Source organism: Kryptolebias marmoratus, linkage group LG2 (genome assembly GCF_001649575.2).
Source record: "Kryptolebias marmoratus isolate JLee-2015 linkage group LG2, ASM164957v2, whole genome shotgun sequence".
NCBI lineage: Eukaryota > Metazoa > Chordata > Actinopteri > Cyprinodontiformes > Rivulidae > Kryptolebias > Kryptolebias marmoratus.
In genome coordinates, this window is record NC_051431.1 from 333780 (window position 1) to 344176 (window position 10397).

Consider the following 10397-nt stretch of genomic DNA (forward strand, 5'->3'; position numbering starts at 1 on the left):
GCTGGTTCTGCAGCTGGTTCTGCAGGATGGTTCTGCAGGATAGTTCTGCAGCTGGTTCTGCAGCTGGTTCTGCAGGATGGTTCTGCAGGATGGTTCTGCAGCTGGTTCTGCAGCTGGTTCTGCAGCCTGTCGGAACACGCTTGTTGGGTCCGTTTCCTGAACAGAAGCAGAACTTTACTGCGATCCACTCGACCCGAACCTCGGTCTCTGATTGGTTCTGTCACAGCGGGATCATCACTGGCTCCTAAAAGTCTCACCTGATGAACGCTCCCTGTGCTCGGGTCAGAGGTCAAAGTTCACCGGTTCTGCTGTTTGGACTGAAGAATCAAACAGAAGCTTCTTCTGTCTGTTTCTTTACGTTCTCCCTCTGAGGTGACTCGTCTGACCCAAACGCTCAGAACCAGAACCTGAAGGTTCTGCTCCACCTGGGGTCCGTTCAGACAAAAGAACCAGCGAAGCTGATTTTCTGCGTCAGGAATGATTCTGTCTTTGTTGTCTGGATGTTTGGAACAAAGAGCGATTAACCTGAGGAGAACCGTCGGTGCGTCACGTCTTCATTCACAGCATCAAAACAAAAGAAATATTTTCTGTGAACAAAAACTGTCTGACTGATGAGGGAAAACAGAGAAAATCAAACCTGTTCTGGAGGTTTTCATGATGGACATTCTGACAAAACAACAGATTAAAGATCCGATCAGTTCTGAGGAAGAGCTGGTTCTGGTTCTGATCCAACCGCTGGATAAACCTCACAATCTTTTTTCATTTAAAGTTTAAACTGTTTACAGATCTGTTTGTTCAGTTTCAATCACCTGAAGGTTCATTTCGGACTGAAGTCACTTTTTGTTTTAAAGCTGAATAAATTTGGACATTTTAGTTAAAATCAACAGTTTTAAATAATCATTTCAGCACAAAGAAATAATCTGAGAAAATCTGAGACTGAATCCCTCTGAGTTCTGCTTTAAATCCTTAACTGTAAATAAATTATAAATTAAGTTTGTTTTATCTGTTAACTGATCAGATATTAATTTAATGTCTTTAACAAACATGTAGAAATGTTCTGAAATCTTCAGTTTCCTCTTTGAACAGTGTTGTTTTGAGTTTCAGGGTCAGGATGAAGTTTATGATTAACAGGAAGAGAAATTCAGGCTCATGACGTCACAGCCTCCAGCTTTGAACTCAAAACTGATCTTTATCTTTATGATCCTCATGTGGACTTTATGTTTTTATGGTTCCAGACATAAACCAGAGAAGCTGCCCCTCATCTCAGAACCAGACCAGAACCAGACCAGAACGAGAACCAGAACCTCCTGCGTGTATCCAACCTGAAGCAGAAACTCAACATTTAAACTCTGGAAACTAATAAAAAGAAACACGGAGGTCAGTGAGGAGGTCACAGGCGCCTTTTCCGGGTCAGGAGGTGAAACCGGAAGCGCCAGGTGAGCAGCAGCAGGTGTGTGTGTATGCATGCAGACAGGCAGGATCCAGGGGGCGTGGCCTGTGAGCTACCTGCAGCAGGTAGTTTCTGGTTTCCTGCAGATCGGTTCTTTTTGCTGCAGAGAGAAGATGGTTTAGCTGGACCCGAACCGAACCGAACCGAACCGAGGCTGAAGTTTCGCTCAGCTGGTTCCGACCCGGACCGGTCCCTTTGATGTTCAGACTCTTCCTGACCTGAGCTCATCAGGCAGCAGGTGAGTCATGACGGTAATTAGATTACTTCCGCTGCTGGCTGACCCGACCAGCTCCCAGGCTGGACTTTGTTTGTTTGTTTGTTTGTTGTTGTTGTTTACAGTTTGTCTCAAACAGCCCATAAACAGCCCATAAACACCGAAACTCTCCTCGCTGCTGCTGTTTGTTGTTTCAGGATCATGGAAATGTGAGGGCGGCCGTCAGAAACCGGTTTCTGTCTGCGCGTGCGTGTGCGCGCGCCTATATATGTATATATGCATAAGGGTGTGTGTGTGTGTGTGTGTGTGTGTGTGTGTGTGTTGGATGCCGCTGCTGCAGAAACTGATCAGTAAAAAGGATTTAGGTTCTGATCATTGATTCAGTGGAAACAAACTCAACAGAACTGAGGACGAAACATTAGTTAGTATTAGTGTTGGTTAGTATTAGTACTGGTTAGTATTAGTATTAGTTAGTTTTTGAGCCTCATGTCTGTCTGTTTCGTCCTGCTGCTGCTGCTGAATAATCCTGGTAGATTATTGAGGATTACTGTTTGATGCTTTTGTTTTGGTTCACACTCGGCTATTTCTGTTTTCCTGTTTGATCCCAGGAAGTTCCTGAGTTTCCTCCTGACAACTAAAATGTCCCAAACTAACCGGGTCAGAATCAGAACATTTTTCTTATCCGGTGGTTCTGGATACGAGGAACGGGCTTTGACTGTTTCTTCATTGGGTTTGTTGTTGATGATGAAGTTGGTGCCGGTTCTGAAGAGGATTAAAGACAAAGTTCAGAAAATTTAACCTTAAACTGTTTGTTTTCTGTAACTTCATGAGTTTTGATTGAACGAGTCAGTTTGGTGTTTAAGAGACGGAATCATTTGGTTCTGAATGCTGAGGTGACCCGGCCCGGATTAATTCATTCATCTATATGAATTAATTGAAAATAAAACTGATTTAGTTTAACGATAAAATCAAAATCTTTGAAAGAAAACACAAGACAACTAGTTTGGTTCTCAGAAACGAAGTCAGATAAAAACAGAATGATGTGAAAAATAAATGTTTAATAAAACATATTATAAACATATAAGTTTAATAAATGGAGAAATCATCATTTTCTGCTGAAATGTTTAAAGAAACTAAAGCCAGATGTAAAAGTTCTTCAGACAAAATGAAAATGTTGCATTAAAGCAGGTTTTTCTTTTAATCTCATCTTAAATGATTTCTGAGAACAGTTTGAGGAGAAAACTGAAATATTTTAGTTAGTAAAGTAAAGAAGATCTCTCCTGAAATACTTTGTTCTGCATGAAAACGTTTCCATAAAATCAGGCTAAAATAATCGGTTCTCCAGATGTTCTGTTTGTTCAGCTGCGGTTCTGCAGGAATGTTCCTCCACCCAGCGACGGCAGAACAACAGCAGAACTTGGTCCTCCTCCACGCCTGAACTGAAGAAACAATTAAAGGTTTAATGGGTTTTATTTTTAAAGTCCCTCAGCTGTTCCAACACCTTTCTGTTGACGTTCTTTAAAAGATTAACGAGGAACCGACTTTTTGAACAAATGGTTGATAATTAATTAACATAAAAACAACCGAAGTTCAGTTCAGCCTCGTGTGTTTATTTAACTCCAAACAGAATTAAATCTTCTTTTCACCGTTCTAATGTTTTATATTTAGTTTATAAGCTGTTTTATTTCAGCAGGAAATAATCTTAGATTTAAAACCTGAGACGTTACAATCGTCTGAAAACTTCCATCCAGGCGGTTTTCTCTTTAAAATGTGTTGAATTTGACAAGTTTTACAGCTGATTCTAAAAGTCAGGGTGTTTTAAATATATTCAAATGTTTTTGAGCCCGAAGGAATAAGTCATGTGATCGAACGGTAACTTCTAGTGGTTTTCTGCAGAACTCAGATCTGTTGGTATGAAGGGAAACGGGGACAGAACCATCTTTGGAAACGAGAACATGAAGCTGTGGCAGACAGCTCGCATTTAAAACGTTCTGCGCATGAAACGCTGAATAAAAAGAGTAAAAACAGTTTTTATAAAACATCCAAGCTGAGAAAACAGAGTCTCTGAGCTGGAGAACAACTTTAGTTCATTTAGTTTTTTAAAGAAACGAGTTTGGAACCTGAAGTCAGGATTTCTGGGAGTCAGAAATCAGTTTTTCAACATAATTAAATTCAGTTTGTTTTCATCTGTTTGTTTCTAGTTGTTGTTTTTCTGAGTTGGGTTTGTTTGACCCTGATGCTGCAGGTTCATCCAGCCGTGTGTGTGTGTGTGTGTGTGTGTGTGTGTGTGAGAGACGGACACCTGGGAATGTCAGAGCTCAGGTGAGATGTGTCCCGTATCACATGACTCTGGTGTTTAACGCTGATGCCGCCTGTCATGGAGGCTTTTGTTACCTTCAGAACGTCTCGACCCAGTTCTCTTAGGTTGACTGGTTTTAGACCTGATAGTTTAGATTATTACTCTAATTTATTTCTTTAAAAGCTCCCAAAGTGTCGTTCACACCAGCAGACATTTAGTCCTCGTCCACACGGGAAACGCTTGTTTCCCAAAACAAACTTTTTAGTTGTTTCTAAAATATCTCCGTTCTAGGATTGTTTCTCGAAATGTTTTCGTCCAATGGAAATACAGAAACTGATCCAAAACGCTGCAGTAGCTCTGCCAGGCCTGTGTGTGGCGCCGTCACGCAGCCATGACGGTACACCCAAACCAGGAGACGAGATGTGGAGGACGAAGCGTGGACATCAGGTCTGAACCGCAGACTGTAAACCATCCAGTCCAGCCCGCGGTCCAAACACGAGACAACGAGGACAAGACGGGAACTCTGTCTCTGGACTGATGACCGAACTACAAGGACACAAAGTGTTGACTGGGAGACATGTCTCTCCAAATATGGGGACAGAATGGACTCTTTCAGGGCCAGTGTCCAGCGAGGGACTGCTAAAGGGAGGAATGTTTAAATCTTTATACACACAAGTAGAAATGTCTTCAGGTTTCCTACATTTTTTCATCTATATTTGATGAATGTTGTGTTTTGCTTTAGTGTTGATAGATGAATAAAGTGTTAAAAATCTTTTGGTTTTAGATTATTTGCTGTAATTTTAGGGGAGGGTTAGTTAAACAGGACGTAGAAGTTTAGATGTAGATGAGAAGCTGGCGTTTGATCACAAACCAGCAGGAAATCTGTCACCGTTGTCCTGTTTGGGGTCGCAGTAAATAAAGCTGGGTTTATGACATCACTGGTTTAAAATCGTTGAGTTTGGGTCGTCCACACGAAGAATGGAGCGGTGGTGTTCAGGAACCCAGTTTTAGATCCAACGACGCTGTTGGCTCGTCGACACGAGACTGAAACGATGAAAAACTGTTCCTGGAGGGGGTCTCAGAGGAACCCCTGAGCTCTGATCTGTTCTCACTGAGAAGATGAACTTTGAGTTGTTTTCTATCCTTAATATTCTTATTACTGTTTGTACAGTTGTAGTTGATCGGGCCTTTAAATTTTGTTTTTTGCTGTAATATTTGGTCTATTGAGCCTGATTATAAATTAAACTCTGTTTTTTTTTAAAAGCTCTTATAATGGCGTCCCTTTAGTCCCTAAAGACTTCAGCTTGTTCCACAGAAAACAAGCTCTTTGTGAGGCTGTTTAAGCGTATTTGCTTTGGAAATCACTCAGTCTTTATTCACCGTACAGTTTCAGGTTTTTTGTCCCGAGGAAACAAACATCCAAGAAGCATTTTAAACACCAACAGTTAATATCTGCGGTCTGTATCGGTTCCAGTAACCGGAGGAGAGCAGCGTTTTGTTGTGTGTTTCAGTCGTGTTACTGAGGCTGTCAGGCTTTATTATGGCTCAGATTACCTTTATTATAGCCCCCCCCCCACTCCACCCCTCCAGGAGCTTCCAACTGTAGGATAATGTCCCCTCTGATGGCCGTTCACACACATAATGTTATTACACCATTAAGCTGCTGTTACCTGCAGCCCTCAGCACGTTTTCATCATGTTCCACTTCACGCTCACATTAGTTTACTGCCAGGATTTTACAGAGCAAACTCAGGAAAGGTGCGTACATAAAGTTATCTAACGCCATCAGGCTGATTTTCTTGTTAACTAGTCTGGTGAGAGGAGCCTGAGGCGATGCTCGGTGACTCAGCTGTAATGGGTTTCTGTAAATTAGTCTCTCCCAGCTCGCAGTTCTGCTCGCTGCTTCAGGGACGCTCTGCAGGTAGAAGAAGGGGAACTAGTTTCAGGAAAATAATCAAAGGCCTGTCATTCATTAAAGGAATGCTTGTCACCCACTGCCTTTCATGAAGCAGTTTTAGCCTCAGATGATCTTTAGTTGAACAAAAGTTGTAGCTTTTTTGGTCAAACCTTGAAAATAATGAGCACGATCTCAGACTACGTGTTGGGATGACTCTCAGCTACTACTGTATCAGATTTTAGCTCAACATCTGTAAAATTAACTGAGTTTTAGCCTTTTCTGTGTTTGCTAATGTCAGTTAGCTGCAGCAGCCATCTTGTATTGGCTCAAAGTTAATGAGTTGTTTGTGTGATGAGGATTACCTGACAGTTTTATTAAAATGTCTCCGCTTGTCCATGAGAGAAATCAAAAACTTCAACTTGACAGAATTTAAGAGAAGAAAGGAGAAAGATCTAATGTTTTAAAGATGCATCTTCCTCTGAAAATAAAACTCAGATAGTTTTATAATAATCTCTGAACTGATCAGGTTGAGGAGGAACAATCGTGTCTGAAGTTGAGTGGATCTGTGCAGAGACAGATTTATTTCCTGTTTTAGAGATTTGAACAGAATTCAGGGTATAAAACAGTTTGTTTCTTATTTTCACCCCCGACCTCTGCGCTGACATCATCGGTTCGGTCTCTGAGACGAACAGAAAGACTTTTGTTCTCTGCCTGCCTGCTTTTGTCCGTAGAGGACAATGGACTGACTCTGGGGGGCAGAAATGAGGAAGACGAGGAGGAGGAGGGTGGGAAATTAATAAAATTGACAGAGAAATGAGGAAAGTTGATGATTGTGTTTCCTGGAGGTTCAGGTAAAGACAGCAAACAGCAGAAATGTGTTCCTTGTTTGCAGAGAAGTCCCTGCAGGCTGCAGAATAAATGTGAGGACATATTTACCTGTCAGGTGACTGAAGACGTCTACAGGAAGTGTCACTTTCCCACTCCGGGCTGCTGCAGCTGAAAGCAGAGTTTACTGCTGAAGAATGACAACTTTAAACTGAATTAAATGGATTTTTACATCCCAGCAGAATAAAACATTTCTCGTGTCTGCACCTGTTGATGATGCAGCTGTCGTTCTTTAAAAGAATGCATATCGCCCGCCGCCTTGCACAGCAAACTTTTATACTTCTAAATGTTAACGCCTAGCGAGCCGTCACTTCTGAACCTGCTGGTTAAAGCAGAATAAAGTTTAAAGTTTTGCTCTCAGACACTTTAATGTCTACTCGGATGAACTTGTGTAACAGAATAAATCCGATAACACGTCGGTGACGCCTCAACTTTCTGTCTCCGTTTAATCTGCCCCTCAGCTCCATATCAACATCAGCTCTGACAAAAAACCTTTTTCCTTAATCTTAAAGGGCTGATTTCACCTCCTGCAGCAGAGGGAGGAGGAGGAGGAGGAGGAGGAGGAGGAGGAGGAGCAGCAGGAGGAGGAGGAGGAGGAGGAGGAGGAGGAGGAGGAGGAGGAGGAGGAGGATCCCAGCAGGGACCGGTTCTAATGGTGCAGATGAGCTGCCTCCCTCTGAGCTCATCTGTCTGGATGCTTCTGCAGAACAGAACCACTGCAAATAAAACCTCCTTCATGCTGAAAATATATTCTCTTGTGCCTTTAAATTTACAGGTAACAGTCTGAATGAAAGAACATCAAACATCCATCTTTAAATTTCAGCAGGACAGTTTGAGGAGCAGCTCTTCCTCAGAGTCATCAGGACCAAGGACTCGGGTCTGTCTCAGAGAGAGGAAGGACTTTCAGAATCTGTCCAAAGTCAGATCAGATGAGACAAAACTAAAATAATCTGTTTCATGTTGGTGTTAAGGACCAGTTTGGTTCTGTCATCCAAACTGTCATCTAAACATGTCTTCCTAATTAACCACCTCTAGTTAAACAGCGTTATCCTCCTTTTCCACCAAGTGTTGCTGCCATAACAGACGGGCGATCATGTAACTGCCCAGGTGTGTGTGTGTGTCTTTCTGTTAGCTAAATCTCTCATGAATCACTGAACAGATTTCAGTGAAACTCAGTGGATTTCTTTGCTTTCTGGTCTGAAAGTAAAATTTGACATCAAGTTGAAAATGGCTAAAAAAACAGATTTAAACTGAATCTGTTTAATAATGTCTGTGATTGGGAGGAGTGAATGAGTGAATGAATCCAGTCTGCAGTCTCTGAGTCAGCTGTGTGTGTGTTTGCTGCTGTTTGTGTTGAGCTCTGAGCTGCAGGCAGACGGTGACTCATCAGCAGATAAAACACACACACACACACACACACACTCGCTCTGTCTGGTAAGTGTGCAGAATGATGCTCCATTCACACTGAGGGAGACGGTGTGTGGCTGAATGTGTCCACATGTTGAACAGATGATGCTGTTTTCAGGGGGCGGGGCTAAATGTCGTTAACTGAACAGAGTTTATTCTGCTGCAGAGACGAAGGAGAGCAGAAATGCTCTTTTTGTGTCTGGATTGGAAAGAATTTCAGGAAGAGATGTTTGTTTTTCTCCTGAACTTACCGTCTGAAGGTTCTGTGCTGCAGGAGTGAAACTGACGAGCCTACATTAAATCATCCTGAACCAAGAGCATGGAAAATGGATTCAACTTAAAGTTTAAAGGTGACATCTAGTGGTGAAGCTGCAGACTGCAACAAACTGACTTCTCTTTAACCTTCATCTGCTAAAAACAAGATTAACACTTGATTAATACTTTAAACTAATATATTTAATATTAGCTGATAGTTATTATTAATAATAACTTCAGGAGCAGTGTGGGGAGATCCTGCAGTGATCACATTCACTGTTTGTTTTTCCAGCTGCAGAATTAGTCATTAAAATCTTACATTTCTCTCAGTATTCTGATCAAATCTAACATTTGGGTCGAGGTATTGCAGAGTGAAATCCCTCCTGAGTCCGACGGTGGGATCGATGTTGGTCTCGGTGGCTCAGGGCTGAATCCTTGACCTCTCCGCTCTCCTGCTTCTCTTCCACTCTCAGACACACAGACTCAGGAGTCTGCAGGAGAAGGCCTTGGTCTGATCCGCCTCCTGAGGGACGGGGGGAAGGTTTGATTTATGAGTCTGAAGCTGAAGGTTCTCAGGTGGACAAACGCAGTCGGTATGGAGTTTGGATTTTATTTTGCAGGGTGGCAGAGAACAGGAAGGAAAAGGCCCGGGGCAAAGAGGGATGGGATGAAAATGGAATCAGTTTCATATTTTATGTTCTCAGGTCCAGAAAGGAAGTAAGATAAGGAGATTAGGGACAAAGAGACGAAAGTAGGTCCAAAAACCTGAGAAGTCCTGAACTATTTGTGGGCTCAGGTGGTAAAACCGGCTGTAAGCTGCTCTCCTGTTCCAGTTCCTCCTCAGGTTCAGTTTGGTTTTACAGCTTAGTTGTGTTTTTAGTGTTGTTTGACTGGTGGAATAAGAAACAGGGTTTCAGTTTTCTGCAGGTTCATGAAACAGAAATAATAATAAAGCTTAGATTACACTTCTATGGATTTATTTTGGTTCAAAATAAATCAGGTGAAGTTCTGCTCTGGGTTTACTTATTCTGTTCAGTATTTCTAGATATTTTAGGAACAAAACAGTATTTTTTTAAATAAATGAGACCGATTTAAACGTTCAGACTGACCAGTTTTCCTCCCGGTGGAAGGACTTTGTTTGGACAGCGGACATCAGGACCTGTTTGATGACGGGACGTTGGGCCTGAGTGTGGGATCAGCTGCCCTGTGTGTAAATCAGGAGACTGTAAATATATCCTGCCTTTCATGAACCTGGCTCTGTTTTCTTGCTCTCTGCTCTTTCAGAACAGTTCTGGCTCCGTCTCAGAGATCCAGAGGAGCTCATGAATAAGCAATGAGCCCTCCGAGTCTGAGTGTGTCCTCAGGTGTGTTTGTGCTGATCGTGATGATGGTAAATCCCTGCTTCCTGCCTCCTGTCTCTGTGTTAAACACAAACTGAGAGCTCTCTCTTCCCCCTGCTGGATTTAAACCTGGGAACTGACAGAGTTTAACACCAACCTGTTGAAGGAGTGACCCCGCGGGTTGGCAGTAGTGATAATGTTTGGGTCTTTGGGTTGGTCACCATTTTGTGAAAAGATTTGATTTCGCCTCAGATCTCAGAGGAGGACAGTTATTGTTTCAGAAAATGCTGCAGAGGTTCTGGTTCCTTTTACCTCCAGCTTGATGTCCAAATGATGCAACAAAGATGAAACATTTTGACCTGTTGGAAGAGATCATTGTAATCATAGTAATATATATATAAAAAAAAAAAAATTCCCTTCTCACCCTTTCTCGTGCTCCTTTTTCCTGATGTTGCAATCACTCCGTATTGCTACATCCACCACAACTGCTTTCCTCTGCTGTTTATCCACCACCACAATGTCCGGTTGGTTCGCCATTACCATTTTGTCTGTCTGGATCTGGAAGTCCCACAGGATCTTAGCTCGGTCATTCTCCACTACCTTTGGGGGTGTTCCCCACTTTGATCTCGGGGCTTCCAGTCCATATTCTGC

The 10397-nt window shown here is 42.4% G+C and overlaps 1 protein-coding gene and 1 long non-coding RNA gene across 2 annotated transcripts in view; one reads left to right on the plus strand and one right to left on the minus strand.

The window, feature by feature from the left end:
* Nucleotides 1-6: 6 nt before the first annotated feature.
* Nucleotides 7-828, minus strand: LOC112451088. The gene is made up of 3 exons (XR_003039835.2): nucleotides 638-828; nucleotides 258-525; nucleotides 7-156 (listed from the first exon to the last, which is right to left on the minus strand). It is a non-coding gene; the product is annotated as an uncharacterized LOC112451088 (long non-coding RNA).
* Nucleotides 829-1537: 709 nt separating this feature from the next.
* The window catches only part of si:ch211-137a8.2 (uncharacterized protein LOC777613 homolog), a 19372-nt gene continuing 10512 nt past the window's right edge, over nucleotides 1538-10397 (plus strand). Inside the window, exon 1 of the mRNA XM_017431042.3 lies at nucleotides 1538-1688. The gene's annotated coding sequence lies outside the window, so the exon portion shown is untranslated. The remainder of the gene's footprint in view (nucleotides 1689-10397) is intronic.